This window comes from Anolis carolinensis, chromosome 2 (assembly GCF_035594765.1).
Source record: "Anolis carolinensis isolate JA03-04 chromosome 2, rAnoCar3.1.pri, whole genome shotgun sequence".
NCBI classification, from domain to species: Eukaryota; Metazoa; Chordata; class Lepidosauria; order Squamata; family Dactyloidae; genus Anolis; species Anolis carolinensis.
In genome coordinates this window covers 34,128,032-34,145,949 of record NC_085842.1, presented here as the reverse complement: position 1 = coordinate 34,145,949, position 17,918 = coordinate 34,128,032, and the positions used below count along the sequence as shown (strand labels likewise).

The 17,918-nt window shown below is 40.1% G+C and overlaps 1 long non-coding RNA gene across 1 annotated transcript; it reads right to left on the bottom strand.

Moving 5' to 3' along the window:
• Positions 1 to 4,140: 4,140 nt before the first annotated feature.
• On the bottom strand, positions 4,141 to 6,002 carry LOC134297087 (uncharacterized). The gene is made up of 2 exons (XR_010003816.1): positions 4,807 to 6,002; positions 4,141 to 4,722 (listed from the first exon to the last, which is right to left on the bottom strand). It is a non-coding gene; the product is annotated as an uncharacterized LOC134297087 (long non-coding RNA).
• Between the last annotated feature and the right edge of the window lie 11,916 nt (positions 6,003 to 17,918).

Genomic DNA, 17,918 nt, shown 5'->3' with positions numbered 1-17,918 from the left:
TTCCCCTGACATTAAGTCTAGACATGTTCGACTTTGAGGGTTGGTGCTCATCTCCATTTCTAAACTGAAGAGCCAGCATTGTTCGTAGACACCCCCAAGGTCATGTGGCCGGCATAACTGCATGGAGCGCAGTTACTTTTTCACCACAGTGATACCTATTGATCTACTCACATTTCTGTGTTTTCGAACTGCTAGTTGGCTGAAGCTGGTGCTAACAGCAGGAGCTCACCCTGCTCTCCGGATTCGAACTGCTGACTATTTGGTCAGCAAGCTCAGCAGCTCAGCGGTTTAACCCGCTATGCCATTGGGGACTCCAAGAATGCAGTAGATCTGTCCATATCACCACTGATCCAGATCCACTTTTGAGCACCCCCACCAAGTCCTCCTTTTCCAGTGACCAATGCCATATAGGAAACTGATCCTCCAAATTCAGAACCCAACTCGCCTGTCAAAGTTGTGACAAAATTGGTACAAGAACAGGAACCTATAAATCTTGGACCGAGGGTGAGTGGTACATCACAAGTTAGAAAGGGGAACTGCCAGGGAAGCTCCCGACAGCTGCCTTTATAACCAACCTGAGCGCCCAGAGTGAAGTCCAAGTCTTCACTCCAGTCCACTCCTGCTAGCCAATGAACTTAAATCACCAGGTTAAAAGTTATTGGCTGCTGTTCCCTGCTCTCCTTCCTCCATGCACTCCGAAGAAGGCATGCCACTGAGGAAGATGGTGGTATTCCTTGCGACATTGCTGCAGCCCAAGACACAACTACAGTGCCAAATAAGTTGCCTTGAGTCCCGATGGGAAGGAAGGTGGAATAGAAATAAAGTTAATAAAAATAAGTATTTTGAGCAGGCTATTTGTTAGAAGTACATCTACAGAGAGGAGTTCAAAACTTACCAATCTCTCTTCAATAAAACAGCACGTGAGGCTGAATCTCAATGGGGAAGAGATGTCTACGATATTTGAAGCACTAAGATAGGAGAGTGATGTGTTAAACTGGAGCCTGACTCTTGGCTGTTAAGTTATCTAAAGGTGTCAGGAGTTAGCCAGGCAATTCTGTTAAAGGTTCACGCTTTTAAAATTGACTTTTGCCTTGGCTCTGAGAAGTGATTTACAAGATGCACTGTCAAATTTACACCACTTTCTATAATATAGAGGTCATTTTTTTTCAAATAAATAAAAAAGCGATATTATTGAAAAATAAAGTAAAGATCCCTAATAACTCCAGGAACCCATTATCTGGCAGGGATGTCATCCTACTTGTAGAGGTTACTGTCTTTGACATAAATTAGATTATTCGCCCCAATTATAGCACAGTTACTGACTCAACAAGACTTGTGTAAATATTGATTTTAAAACTCAATATATTGACTCAGTAGGTTTACTCTAGCGTGGAAACATACAAATCTTTTGAGATGGACTAGGGCTGTGATATGTCTCAAAATCTATATCAATACATCAATTTTATATCCACATGATTGTCTGCAAGACTATTGTCTTAGAATTGTATATCTTAGACAAAGATGACTGAGGGAAGTGAATTTGAGAGGAAATCGATATTCTTGAATATTTATATGTTCAAGATGAGCACAAGACTTAAAAGCCAATGCTCAGAAACAGCTCTATACTATAGAGAGAGCAGAAAGTCTACAATGGTGGAGTCAGCTGTCACAGCCAGCAATGAAAGAGAAGGTCCTTCTTTAATGAAATCTTGTAAGTAAACCTTCTGAAAATATAAAATCTTGTTTCTGAGCCTCAGAAATTCAGCTGACTCTCCCCAGCTCCCCCTGAAGCAGGAAATGTTATGAGTAGTAACAGAAAATAACATGACAAACTGGTGCCAAATTTTATCACAACTGTACAGTATCAAAGCAAGTAATTATTTCTTAACAAGTATGGAAAAGTTGTAAATGAAATCCCACAAAGCTTCAGAGGATTTTTGAAAAAAATGAGTGAAATTGCATAGTTTTTTGTAATGGTCTGCGGGAAGGTGATAAAATAATTTAATATCACAATGAAGCCTCTTAATAGATCTTTTGTTACACTCATTGCCAAAGGAATAGATATATCCTTAATATATGCAACATCAAATGCCTACATATGCTCCGAAAACAGCATGAAATCCATTATCCGGCATAGATTTTGTCTCTAAACAGCATTCTAAAAAAACAAAACAAAAAAAAACAACCTTTAATAGTTGCAGGGAAAGGTTACATTGTATGTAAGACAGAATCTAAAGGCTTTCCAAAGTATAGTTACTAGGAGAGGTAGGGTTTTTGGGTTTTCTTTTACATTATACAGTGACTATTCATCTCAAAATCTTCCAGGTCTTATTACAGGTTGAGCATCCTTTATCCAAAATTCCAAAATCCATAATACTCCAAATTTCAAAATTATCCACATAGGTGGCAGATTTTTCCTTTCTGATGGTTCAGTATATACAAATTTTATTTCATACACAATGTCATTTAAAATATGGTGTATAATGTTATCTTTAGCCTATGTGTTTCGGGGATATATGAAATATTATTTAATTTCATGTTTAAACTTGAGTCCCTTCTCCAACATACTTTGTTATGTACACTGCAAGTATTCAAAAAACAGAGAAAACTTCTAGTCCCAAGTATTGGTCATAAGTGGTACTCAGCATTTTAGCTTGTCTCTCATTCACGGATATATGTCAAATATTATCTCTATGATATCTGCTGACATGCAGCTGATTTGCATCTGTTACTGGAATATATTTGCAAGATGGGGAAAATAAGGGACTTTTTCTAGTGCATAGTTAAAGTTAAAATTCTGCTGATTTTAAACTTTGGGAACAATGAACATACTTACCCACTGTGTGTCTGTGTGGATTTTAAGGAAATGTATTTTGTATTTTAAAGATAAGACATTCAAATAGACTTCCAAGGTCAGCACAGCAATTGTAAAGCAAAATCTGCCAGTGGTGGCAACCAGTCTTTTATATTAATTGGTACTTCTTCAAAGACTTCTTTTTATATACCTGAGCACAAGTATCTGAGAGCACCCCAATAATGGAACAGCCCAAAATTAGTAATGGGGAGAGGGGAGAATCTAGACCATTTTATAGATAATTTCAGGTAATATCAGATTTCTAAAATCAACTGGAACCAAACATGGTAAGAAATTAAAATCCCAGTTTGAACTAGAATAATATCATCTTCGTCCAAAGTAGGTTCCTATTGTTAAACAGTTACTTTGATATTTTCTGAGTGACACACACAAACAATGATGGCCAAAAGGAAAATGCCGCAAATAAATACAGTAAGTTTTGGTATGACCCGTTAGTTGTATTCCTTAAAAAGTCCATGTTATAAAAATTGCACTCTCAAAGAAGATACACCCCATCCCTCCATCCAACCCTCTCATTCAATTCTCTCTCCACTTAGTTTCATCTCAAGCTGACATATATTCCCTCCTCTTCTTCTATCCACTTCACTTCTATCTTCCACTTTTTAAATCCAAATGGCTGATGAGTTGAATGGCGAAGATGGGAAGAAGTAGGATTGCTACTTAACTGTTGGATCTGCCTCTATTCTCCTGGCTTGTTGATGGAGGCCACTTTTCTACCAAAAGTTGTTGTTGCATTTAATGCTGTTTTCTATGTAAAATAATATTTTAAAGTTGAGTGACAAATAATATTTTCCCCTGGGTATAACTGATATTTTTATCACAACATTATCTAGTTTGACAGAAACATTTAGTGGAACAATGCATTTGAACAATAGTTCAACTTTGCTATACAAACTGAGTAATTTCTGAATAACATTAGATATTAAAACTACTTGCTAAGCCGCCCCCTGAAGAGAGTAAGAACTATTTCATTTAACATCAAGGATCTGTCACTAAAAGCTGGAAATCTTTAAACTGTGAGTGCTATATTTCTCCAAGAAACATATGTCTAAATTCAAAGTTAAAGAATGTAGACTTGCACATATTTAGCTGGTGGAACTTCAAAGGCTAGAGGTGTGGCTGTGCTCACAGGTAGAATAGGTTTATTATTTTTCTCATTTCAATCTATCCCTCTAAATCTTAAGAAGAAGAATAGAAGAAGAATAGATTTCTTTCATATATTGCGAAAAAGGGAAATAATCTGTCAGAGACAGAACGCCAGTGAGTAAAGCAAAACTCAGTTTATTGAGATTACAAAACTAAAAATGCCCGTAGGAGACAAAAAACAGGGCAAACACTTGACTTCAGTGTGATAGGTAACAAAAAACAACTCAGATTGAGCTTAAACAACTCAAAGGGAAAAACCGGGTTAAACAGAAGTATAATCCGGATTAAATCAAAAGTGCTTACTTCAGCCTGGCAAACAATGCAAACAAAGGAGTATCAACAGGAGTCAGAATGTAAACAACAGACTGGTAGCAGATCCCTCTCTGCTACTCAGAAACAGCAGGAGACTAAACCAGGCTTGTTTATTCCTCCCTGCAGCGAAGGAAAACGTGGTCGTAGTCAGGATTCGATTTAAGGTTCAACAGCCAACGATATCCAGGTCCAGGCTCAGCAGTCAGGGAAACGGCAGTCAGCAGGGTCCCAATCCGGTCCAGAGGTCAATAGCCAAACGTAGCCGTCTAGGAATCCAAAGGTCTCACCGATAAGCAGCAGAAGGGATAATCCAGAATCGAAGTCAGTCAGTCCAGCGTCAATCCAGTGTGAGTAGGTATTGCCCGTCAAAAAGACGACGGAGGTCCAAGCTATTGAGATTAAACACAAGTTGCACAGAGAAAAACCCCGCAGTTTCTCCCGCCGTCGATGCCCAGTGTCCTTGGTAAACTTACGTATCCAGCAACGAATCACACCCGTCTTCAGGAAGTTCCCCAACAAAAGCCCAAGCGTCCGTCCAGATTACCTTGCCGAACGCAATTAGACATTGATCCCAAACCCCAATTTATCCCAGTTCAAGCTCATCATCGCTGTCAGCCGCCATCCCAATTCCAGGCGCCCCAAACTCATCATCCTCATCAGAGCTAAAGCACCTTTGACTACGCCCCACAGCATCCCCAGCTGTGGATCCCGCTCCATCCCTCCAGCCAGTCCATGAGTCTGATCCTGCAACCCGCCACTCACCTCCCATGCTTTCATTGCCTGTTTCCCCAACACCCAAATCCTCCCTCACACGAGTCCATTCCATGTCATCCTCCTCCGAGCTGGCCATCTCTTCCTCCAAACCCTCAGAAAAACCCTCAAATGAGTCCTCATCTGTCGGGTCTGTAAACAAATCCCGGAGTGTGCCGTCGCGCCTGGGGCTGTAAACTCTTAGTGAAAGAGGCATGGACGTGACATCTTTCCCCAGGGGATTGCTTCTTGCCCTCCTTTAGGGAAACTGGAACTCCCAAGGACCAAAACACTGTAGTTAACTCAAAAACTGGGTTTATTGTTCACAAAGGGGGTAAAAGAAAATATACATTACAGTCTTTGATTGTTTAAGTCCATGAAGCTTGTCCAGATCCCTCTTTCTCTGGCTGTGAATGCCGGAGCAAACTCAGCCTCAGTCCAATGACCTATATCTGAAGACAAGAGTCTTCCTCTGCTGCCAAAGGACTGATGTGAAGGCGCTTGAGACTCCTCAACGTTGTTCAGGTTGGCCCTGAACATGAAGTGTGAGTCCCAAGGGTAAGAACCTCAGAATTGGTGCTGAGAGGTAACTTTTGAAGGGCTTTCAGAGCCAAGCCTCTCTTTCACGTCCATCCGATAGAGTGGAATGAAAAGGAGGAAACACAGTCCTACTCCAGGAAGAGGTGGAGCCAAACAGTTTTGCTGAGTGAGCAATGTAACAGGTACAAACAACATTGATTGACAGATATAAATAACCAATCCAACTACATTTACAGGGTAAGGGCAAAATCAGGCATGATACAGCAATTCAAATCTTGAAACTTATAGTTTGACATATAAATGGCGCCACTCGCGCCGTCACACGGAGCCGTTTTTGTTCACACTCCTCGAAAGAATCTGACTCTCGAGGAGTCTTATGCCCCCTTCTTCTATTATCGGAGCCCGAAGGCTCAACCATAACATAATCCTTTACAAAACCAGTTAGTTTAGTTCTTTAATTTTAGTTTTATATTAGGAGGGCTTTTGGGCTTCCTTGTTAGTTTGTTGTTAGCTGCCTTCAACTTATGGTGACTCTATAAATAAGACACACGACCAGTCTTCTCTGTGTCTTTTCCCCATTTCTCCACACTGCCTAAACGGAGTCCTACAGAGTCAATCACATGACAACTTCCGGTGGGACTCCATGGGGCTCTGTGTGAAGAAAGATGAACCCAAATCAGTAGAAGACTTGGGATGGCAGAAGACTGACCTGGACAGGAGGAAACAGAGTAAGACAGCTCCCTCTGCTGTCCCCCACTTTCCCCCTGCCCACCTGATGAGGTCCTTAGGCTTCCTTAACTTTATCTATCCATCTCGAACAGTGATTCCCAACCTTTGGGCCTCCAGGCATTTTGGACTTCAACTCCCAGAAATTCCAGCCAGCTTACCAGTTGTTAGGAACTGTGGGAGCTGAAGTCCAAAACAACTGGAGGCTCAAAGGATGGGAACCACTGATCTAGAATGAGGTTTTACTTTTTTACCACATATTATTGTCTTTTGTACCGAGTCATGTTTTCTCACAATATGTCCAAAGTATCACAGTCTCAGTTTAGATGGCCCTTTTAAAGTCAAATCTCTTAAACCATGGTGCTCTTGCTCAAAGCTGCTTGATCTTTCCAACACTTCCTCACTTGTATGCACCTGAAAACATACAACAATGAAATGAATGGGCATACAGAGATCAAGATAGAGTGAAAGAGCTTTGTACAGTCAAATCTGTCAAAATGGTGCCAGTAATCATAAGGGTCCAAGAAACAAAACTAACAGGCTTCAAATTAGGCAAGTGAAATGGAGCATCAGAAACCCTTAACTGTTTTTCAAAAATGCTTGTATAGATTTTACTTTTCTCTCAAGAGGACTGATGATTCAGCTGTATAATTGGATTCTTAACAAAAATTCTGGAGTGAGATCAGGAACTATATCTTCTTGAGAAATATACTGAACTAGAAATTATAGGCAAAGCATGGACGAAATCTTTCACATCTTCAGACAGATCCATGTCAGCTCTCATTAAAGACTGAAAATAGGAGGTGATATATTCCCATTGAGCTAGATAAAATTAAGGGGCTGTGGAAACAAGGGGTCACTTCAGCATATGTAATTGTATTAGATATTGGAAAGACATGAGAAATCAGGTATCTTGGAAAAGTTAAACAAAACGGGGCATATCACACTGACATAAAAATTAGGGCAGACTCATATACAATTAGAGTTTTGAAAGGGAGACACATCTGATATCTGTTTATTTAATATGTAAATAAAAGTTTTGGTAGGATCATGTTGGTACATTACACCGGCATAACAATATCATCGCAGGAAGTAGTGGCCTGAAGAAAAAAAGCTATAAAAACTTGTAGCAGTGAAATAAGTTAGACCCTAGGGAAGCACACAGTTCAGAGCTCGATTTCTTGCAATTGTTGAATGAAAACATATATGCCCTGGTTGTAGTCGTTTTATTAGTCAAGATAATATTGGTCTTTGACTCCAAACAATGTCATGCCCAATATCTGACTTTATGATGATATATAAAGCTTTAATTTGGATAAAGAAAAAGCATTAATTGTCCTGGAATATACCCATTTTTATATATCTTATAAAGAGAAGAAAAACAAATGTAGGAATGGAAGCAGTAATTGCTTAAGACTCATTTAAGCCTAATTATTTCTTATCCAGACTCATCTGTTGTGTGCATTTGTTATAGATTGACTATTTTTCTTCTATTATTTATTAGTTATTAAATGCAAATATATCTATTTTAAAAAATCTAGGTACAGAGTTCATAACTTGATCATTTTCCCTCATCTTCTTCCACTGCCTTTTCCTCCTTTAATATCTCACCAGATAGTCTTCGAGTTGGCCTAGTTATATATTTTATAATGGTTTATGCAGTAACAGATCAAATAATGAAATCTCTAAGTGGTTCCCACTGGAATATACACCTAGTGCAATATTAATACTATTTAAATATTAAAACTTTATAATTATAACAGTACAAAACATAAGGCACAACAAGAATTATCGTCAGCTGGGTATGTTTTCAGAAAATATTTTCAGTTGAGTACAGGTTCCACTTCCCAGACCAGATGGGAAAAAGCAATTTCAACAATAGGTACAGACTGAGAAAGTCACCTTTATGATGTGACATAACATTTCACAGGTTCTAAAAAGCTAATAAGGCCTCCCTTGATGATCTCGGATATCTACTGGGCATGTATAAGTGCTCTCTTGGTTGATGAAGATGCTACCATTACAGTACAGTCAACTCTTGGTATCTGCTGGGGTTTGATTCCTGGAGCCCCCATGTATAACAGTTTTCCTGGGCGCTCAAGTTCCATCATATACAATGGCATAATAAAATGGTGTCACTTGTATAAAATGGCAAAACCAAGCTCTGTTTTTTGGATAGGGGTCTGTGATATTTTCAATCTGTTCATGGTGGAACTGGCAGACACAGACTCCGTGAATACAGAATCTATGGATATGAAGTGCTAGGACTATATATGCATTCTGGATTTTTTTAAACATGGAAATTATATTACGTTGAGTTCAAACTGATTTATGATGGGGGTATAAAACCTTTATTGCAGGAATGTACTGTAAATTCAAATGTATATAGCCAGTTTCATTAACAAGATTCATATTCATATAGCATAGTTAGCACAAAATCTCTCAAATATGCTTTTCTGTCTTCAATATGAAAAGTGTCAAAGAACAAAGGAAAAGTATTTCCTAATCTTCATAGCCTAGTATTACAGCACACTGTTCATGGCATCACACTCAATAAATTACAGTATTAATTCACTTAAACTATAAGTTCAACATTAAATTTAGAAAGGGAAATATTGATAGTGATGAAGTAACAATATTGAAGAAATGTAATTCCCTCCTCCACTCTGCTCTTTCGATTCTCCAGCAGTATATTGAAACAATGAATAGTTAATAAGTCATTATATCTGCATAACCTAGGTTGAAAAACCTTCCCTTGGAGAATATGTTGCTCATGGATTATTTACCTAGCTGTTGTGATGGGAAAATTTAACTCCTGATAATTCCCCCGTAAATGAAATTCTCATGGTGTTTATTATATTACAAACATTGGTTTTCCTTGCATATTAACATCCCATTCTGACATGAGACAAATATAGAAAGTCTTAGCATCCAAAGATACATGATAAATTATTCGTATTTACTTGAGTATATTGCACCATTGAATGTTATGCGCACCTCAATTCCGAAGGTGTGCATTACAAAAAACAGATTAGCTATTGAATTTAATGTGAAGTGCTGGTGGCCATAAAAAAGCTGGTGGGGGGCTGTACCCCTTTGTTAGGCCTGGTGGGAAGCTGGCGGTGGCTGTGAAAAGGCTGGTGGGAAACCACTCATAAACCCACTTGTACCATTGGGCAAGAGATTCCTGCTAAGGATATAGGAGGGTCTATGGTTGCAAAATGGATGGCTGAAAGCTATGCCCCTTTACTGGCTTCCTACCAGGTGTTGTGATTCAGCAGCAGCAAAGCCAGACTGAAGATGAGGAAGGGGATTCTGGGTTTCAGATGCAGGAGCCAGATGATGGGATGCAGGATGAATTTCAGGATGATGGCATGGGGATGGGAATTATACAGGCTGGTTCAGAAGAGCAAGAAACACAGCTTGTGGATGAACTCTTGAACCAGCCTGTCATAGATAACAACCAGGGAGACATTCCCATGGGAACTAATGAGCTGGATTCGTCTCAGGCCCCTCTTCAGGTGCAAGATAATGATGTAGTTGGCCTTGAAGCACCATTGCTATCTAGAGCAGATCGTTTGCAATGGAAAGGAATGCCTCAGCCTCGCTGTAGTCTGAGATTAGCTGGAAAGCGGGAGGCCTCTGAAGGAAAGAGAAATGCATTTTTGGGTTGCTTTTAAAACCGTGTGTTGAGAGACATATCTTTGTCAAAGCAAATTCTCGCTTCATCAGAGTGGATGTCCATGCTTTCCTGCCTTAGAGATTCTCCTGTACCTGGATCCTTGTAACCTAGGGACCTTTGTTCTTTTGGATTTACTGACTCTTGCTTTGCCTATGGATTATTGGATTTATTGACTCTTGTTTTGCCTATGGACTATTGGATTTACTGACTCTTTTTACAACTACTTTGGAAACTTTATTTCTGCCTGCTTCGTTATACATTTGCTTTTGCTCAATAAAATTACAAAAGACTATCCTCTGTGTGTGATTTGGTGTCAACAGCAAGGTGAACTATTCTGAGGTGTGACACCAGGTCTGACAGAACGGTGCAGGATCCCACCAGATTTCATGGCAACTGTTACCTCACCCTCCTCTGTCTTCAGTTGATCTCTTGTCCGAAGGCACAGGTGGGTTTACGAGTGCGATTCTAATCTAATGTGCACCTCAGTTTTGGTAGTCTAATCTAGCTAATAAAGATGAGCATTAGAATCAAGTAAATCTTGTATAACGGGTAGAGCTTTCTGTACTACAATGTCTACCTGACTAATTGCACAGTGTAAATTGCAAAGCCTTTTCCCAACTGAGAAGAGGTGGTGACTAATAATCCCGATTCTGCAACCTTAAATACACCTTTTAGTTCAGGCCTAAGCAAAATGTTTTAGTGGCACCTGAACAGGTCTAAGACCATTCTGTTATCAAAACCCCAGGACCCAAAAAAGACTCCAAAAACCACGGCCAAGGAAAGGTCTCGCTGGCTCAGTCTATGGTGGCCTTCCTTCCCCCCAGAAACCCAGTCTGGTTAGCCTTCACAGATGACCTCTGCCTAGAATCCCACAGTTGCACAAGGATAAGCACACCCACCGGGGGGGGGGGGAATACAAACCAAAGTAGTGGGCGTAATCTTCTAACAGCAGCTCCATGCTCCCAACAATTCAAACCCTACCCACATTCCGTTTCCCCATGTACCTACCAGAGGCAGACCAAGAAATAGCCACAAACTTCAAAATGAGCAATGACAGTTCCTGCTAGACCCAGAAACCTATCAGCAACATGGACAGACAGCTCGCTTCAATCAATCAGTGCACAGATCCTAGCCGGCATCAGCCTACACCAATCTGCGCCCGGGACACCAAAATCCATTGTTTTGACAAGCTGTCAAACTCCTATAAATACCTCTGTATCCATTCCCTTTACGTTAGATTTGAGACTGCAGGCTCTCCTGACATTCACTTTGACTAAAGTGAATAAAGCCTATGATCTTTGCCTTCACCCTACTGTGTATTATTTTGGATTGGAGCTAGGCACGCCAGGGACGCAGACCCACGGTTCAGCAGAGCTGAAAACACACAACAATCCCTTTTTTCACAACTGCTTTCCCTGAAAGCTTCCGGGAGTAGTGGTTCAGTTTTTATGGCACACTTCTATAGTTAAAGAGTTTAAAATATCAACAAGGTAACCTTCAAACACTTCTGACTTTGTTTTCCCCCATTTTCCCTCCCATTTTTGGCAGGCTGTGTAGTTTCCAGCTTACCCAAGCAATAAAAAAAGGAATCCAGGATACACCAAGGTGGCCCAAATTCTAGTCAGTTTATTTGATAGAAATGCATGTATACAAAGATCTTGATTATAGAACAAGGACCTAAACTTACTATAGAAACTCCATTCTAAGATAGAAAAGTTACTCAGGAGGCTAATCGACACTAAATCCATTCTAGACAAAGGAGAGAGGGGACTGATCGGAAGAGAATGAAGCCAAAAAATTGAAGTTTTACAAACTCGCAGATACTGAGGGAAAGCCTGGTGAATTCCACTAATCGCAAATGTTCCAAGATGAGAAATCAGGATCTCACCAGTATGAAGGCAAACAACAGAAGTTTTTATTCAATCTGCAGAAGGGCAGCTGGTGCTCAAAATGTATAAACGTATTGAATATGGAAAAGGCAACCATTTTTATACATAAATAATTCCATGCATTAACATCACTATACATTCAAAACTCCCTCCCAGCTTCCTGATTGGTTCATGGTGGAAAAGCCAGCCAGCATTTTCCAGATCTCTGATTGGTCCAGAGGTGGGGCCTTGTCAACTTGCTTTCCCATTGGCTGGGGAGATGATGACACAGCCGGGACTCCCCACCCAGCTGGGTAGGGAAGCCCTGGGGTTTCCAATGAGCCAAAGGAGGTGGTCTCTGGAGGGGGGGGAGGTCTCCAGGGCTGTGCCCACCTCTGAGTGTGTAGCAAGAGTATGCTGAAGACAAAGAAAGTCCAAGAAGATGATTGATAGGATAATGTAGATAGCAGGTCCTGGATGAAAAAACAATGAGTGCTGGATCACCAGACATCTTCCCATGCTGGGAATACAAAGAAAAGGTCCCAGAAATGGCTATTGGTGATGGTAGTGCAATCAAAGTTTCTTCCTAAACTTTTGTCCTGTGGATAGCTGAGATCCCAAAAGGGGAAGTTCTGGGTGGCAGGTAGGTGGCCTCCCACTGGCATATAGAAATATTCTTTGTTCAGTAGATTATGTTGCATCTCTGGTTCCCATATAGAATGTGGGAAGAGTATCTGGAATGGCTCAAGAGGTTGCCCAAGAGGTTATTACAGTTCATGAGTTCATGCACGTCTGCCTTCTATTTCTATTTCAGGGGTGAAAAGAGAGGGACCTTGCTGGGGCTGCATGCAGGGCATGAGAGGTTATTTGCCTTATTTGTTTTAATTCATTCCTCTGTGCTCATGCGCATATTAGTATAAGAAAAAATAAAAGTAAAAAGAGAAAAATAGAATTATACTTTGTATTGTAGAGGGTCGGGAAATGGAGGTCTATGATACATTGTAGCAGTTTGGGTTCTAACTTACCTGGGAGAGAGTGGGACCATGAGGTGATCTCCAGCGAAGCTCACCGGCTCAGGCTGAGCCGGGGTGCGTGTGTGTATGGGATGTTGGGAGCTATGGAGCTGGGGTTGCTGCTGGTCTGGTCCTGGGAGGTTCGAGGAAGGCTGAAGGGATGGTAGCCATTGCCATTCATTTGGCCCTCTGTCCTTGGGAAACTATAATTTCCTTGGATGTAGAACTATGTCTTTCTTTTATTAGGAGGGGAGGTAGTCGTTTTCAATAAGAAGAAGTGGAGAAAGATCCCTCAAAGTGTCAATTTATATCACAGCGGGATCAGATTTGTCAGATAAAAAAGAAGGAAACTTTGGGTCACTCAGACCATCAAACCCTATTATTATTGTCTGTTCTAAGGCATTCTCGATTATTTCAACAAAATTATTTGGTTAATTTCCTGAACAAACATGCATAGGATCAGACTGTATGCATGAGCATCAGAGATTCTAGATGCATGGATACTACATAACATTGATATCTTTTTGGAATTTAATTCTTCTGCGCCAAAAAGGTCAATTTATCTATTTTATTTATATTCTGACTTGATTTATATCCTGGGAGTTCATTATCTATTTGATTTATATGCTCACTCTCTCCCAAGACAGCTCCTGGTAATATTAAATAAAAGTACGGCTAAAACACAAAAACATGATCAATTACTAAAACAGAACTGAATTAAAAGCCCGACTTTCCACAATTGTAAATATATTATCACAACCAAACAAATCTCAGACTTTCATAAGAGCATAGGAATACCCAGGTCAGACAGGAGTGAAGGTATGTCTTATATATCATTCTGTTCTCACAAATTGCCTTTTCATTGTCTGTGAGAAGCTGATCAGCAGAAGAAAAGTGCAACTGCATCCTCAGTTTTAAATTCCAGAGCAATGATTAAAGACAGACATACTGCTTCTGATACTGGAGGTGATTCATAGCCATTTTGACTAGTTGCCAAGAACTTTGTGAGCATAAGGGGGAAAGAACTAGAAACCTGAATTGCAGAGCCTCTCTTCAGTTTCTAAACAGTGTTCACCAATACAATGCCTCATTCAAAACAAGCCAAAATTGTCAAGAATTCTAGCTTAACATTGCATGTGAAGGCAGTCAAAATGGTAAACCCAATTGTGTGAAAACATAAATTTCTTCAATCTCTTATCTTCTGAAAAAAGATTTCCTGCTTTGATTTTATCCTCTACGAACTGAGCAGAGTTTACAAATGAAAGGACTGCAGGTATAGATTTCTCTGTTGTACAGTCACCTGGATGAGCGACCAGCTCAAAGCCTCTTCTGCTTTTTCAAAGGACTGGGGCTGACAGCCAAAATTAAATTTCCTTTGCACAATTTTATTCAGCCATTTGACAAGAGTACGACAAAGCGCTTTCTGAATATAATGGAAAAAGAACTAGGAATCTGAACTGTAGAACTATGATTAATGCCATGGCTCATTAGGAATTTAACAGTGCAGACCTATCTCCAATATATGCTTGCTGGGTAAAACGAGATTGCTCCCAGTTCCCGTTAAGTGGTAAGCAGACCACTATACTGATCCCCAATGGAAGTTCACTGAATTAATCCTTATGCCACGGCAGCCCAAGACATTTCCTTGCCTGAGGAGAGTAGCAAACAGTGTCATACATCCACCCAAGTCAAGATGCACAGAGTCCCTTGTAAAATTATTTTGATATATATATCTGAAGAACCCATAAGTAATTCTCTTAATCCCTAGCAGAAAAAAGACAGTAACAAAGTTTCTGCATTTCAATGACATCCAAAATCTGCTGCCCGAGGGGACTACCTGATTGCTTAATGTATTACCATCAGGAAACTGCTAGTGCAAAGCAAGAATTGAAAAAAAGAATTGGAAGAATATAAACTAAGAACCCCTAATTATGTAAGGTCTGCACCCGTCTCCTGCTCTTACAAGACATACCCTGCCTTGAGCTGTGCGGAGAGGTTGGTAAATAATAATAATAAGAATAACTATTATTTTGCCAGGGACAATCAAACCACCTCATTGAAAGCTAGAATGCTAATTTATCTCCCTACATGTGCTAACTGAGGGTAGGATTTTAATAGTAGCCAATCATAGCACTTTGTTAGTATATGTAAGCCCCAGCCAGGAACATCAAGATAAGCCACATCAAACCATACAGCATTGAACTACAGAATTCTGCTCGAAAAAGAAAGGAGATGGAACTTCTTCAGATGCTGGAATGAAAGGGGTAGTAGCATAATTTATTTACAAAAGCACTTGTTTCATGTCATCTCTAAATCTAATGAGCATTCCTTCTTTTCTTGACTCCCAAGTCCTTTATAAAGCTGTTGATGAACAGTGGGCTTAATACAAAACCTGGTGAATCCCTTTACATCAAGATGATTTGAACTGATTCCAGAGGACTCTTTGTTGTGCGTCTTCAAGTTGTTTCTGGCTAATGAGGATTTTAAAGTGAACCTCGGCTAATGAACCTATCATGACTTTTTCACCAAATTGGTTACTTTGCACAAAGAAAGCACAGTGCATAAACACCAAACACCCTACAGGCAAGGAGAAAAATAAAATAAAATAAAGGATAGAATTGTTGTGTGTTTCCTGGGCTGTATGGCCATGTTCTAGAAGTATTTTCTCCTGATGTTTCGCCCACATCTATGGCAGGCATCCTCATTGCTAATTAAGGGGATTAATTACAACATTCACACTGGCCTCCAATAGACAAGAGATCTTTCCCCCACCCTGGACCTTCCACAGATATATAAACCCCACTTGCCTAGTTTCCAACGGACCCCACAACCTCTGAAGATGCCTGCCATAGATGTGGGCGAAACATCAGGAGATAATACTTCTGGAATATGGCCATACAGCCCAGAAAACACACAACAACCCTGTGATTCTGGCCATGAAAGCCTCTGACAACAAAATAAAAAATAGATGAGTAGCACCTAGAATCACTGGATCATAGTGGTCATCTAGTCCAACATCCAGAAATCCTTCCACTATCCAGAAATACACGTCCATACAACTCTAAAGAAGGAGACTCCACTCCATTCCACTGTTGAACAGTTCTTACAGTAAAGAAGTTTTCCCAGTGTAATCAAAATGGAGAACCCAAAAGACAAGGAACAGATGAATTGCCTCGTAAGGTCCCCTTCTGCCCCTTCTCTCAAATTTCTAAACCAAATGGAGCTTTCCCTCCAGAGTCTGACCGCAAGTTGCATAAGCACCACACATTTCCCCCTTTATTGCACCATCACAATAAGCAGGAATCAACCCCAGTTGGTTTGCCCAGCCTCACAAAGGACCACAACCCAGCAGAAACCAAACACTTCCTCACCCCTTTTGTCACCTCTGCAAAACCCATCTAGACACCCAAGCATCTGTTGTCTTTACCTATTAAGGCAGTGGTTCTCAACCTGTGGGCTCCCAGATGTTTTGGCCTTCAATTCCCAGAAATCCTAACAGCTGGTAAACTGACTGGGGTTTCTGGGAGATGTAGGCCAAACCACCTGGGGACCCACAGGTTGAGAACAACTGCATTAAATCATCTGGGGACGATTTTATCAAGCACCCATTATCTTCCAACCTTGCACTCATTCAGTTCCCAGACCCTCCCAAAGAGGTGTACACATCAGGCAACAGAGAACTTGAGATGCAAACAATGACAGTTTATTCCATACTATGCACCAATCACAAATTAGAAATGAATGCACCTTTAACACAATGGGATTTGCACCAACCATAATTTGTAAATGAATGTACTCTTGAACCAATGAGATTGCAGACCCTAAAACAGCACCAATCACCTCTGTTCTGCATGTTCTCAAATGTGTATACCTTTTGTAATACCCATGATGCCTTTACCTGGAAAGCACACTGGATTTGGGACTGCCCCGTGTCCACTCTAGCCAGAACTGAATAAATCAACACCTGTGTGTTTCGTTGGACCAACTGGGAACTATAGCACACTAGGAAGACCCGAGACTTAGTACAACACTAATATTCATATTCCTTCTTTTTTAAACCTGAGTCCAATATTTTGTGACCCTTTGGAGCACCTGGTAACAGTATTGAAAAGAAAATCTTGAAAATAATCCTTCCTGAAACACATAAAACCCACTGTCAGACATCGTTGTTCATAGCAGGCTAGATAAAATGATTGTCCAAAAGAGATAAAGCAGCTTCCTATAATCTTTTCCCCACTGCAGTTAAGCTCTATTTGGTTGCTCATAATCCACATAAAGAGAAACATTTTAGGAAGGGACAGTGTGCCAGCACCTCCACACTCCTTGTGTGTTTCCACTCTGAAGAGGAATATCATCTTTATCCAGAGGTCTAAATGTGTATAATACTTTTTAATAAACAGAGATTTTTTTCTTCAGAACCTAATTTTCCACCAGTGGAAAGCAACAGAAATATCTAAAGGCTGGGTGGGACTACTACAATACCTAGATGTTCAACCACTGAATAATGCTGCAGTGAGATATAATCTCCAAGATTTCCTTAAAAATGGAAAGAGGTATTAAATTATTCTCGAAACCTATTAAGGTTTACATGCCTGTCTTTAATCCAGGGGTCTTCAAACTCAGACTGTTGGTAGGCCAGACTATAGTTTGAAAAAAACACAAATTAATTCCTATACACACTGCACATATCTTATTTGTAATGCAATTTTTTTTTTGAAAAAACAATAGAATATTTAAAATGAACAATTTTAATCAATATAAACATACCACTATTTCAATGGGAAGTGTGGTCCTGCTTTTGGCAGATGAGATAGTCAAGTTAATTAGGATTCACTAAGCTAGAGAGAAATAAAAATATCGTATTTAACTACTTAACAATCTCAGCAAGAATTGTCTATACAAGATGTTGGAGGACAAACTAAATCCCTTCCTTGAAGGACTAGCTGATAAAAATGATAGAAATAATGAGTATGGATAGACTGACACAACAACTAGATATAGGCCAA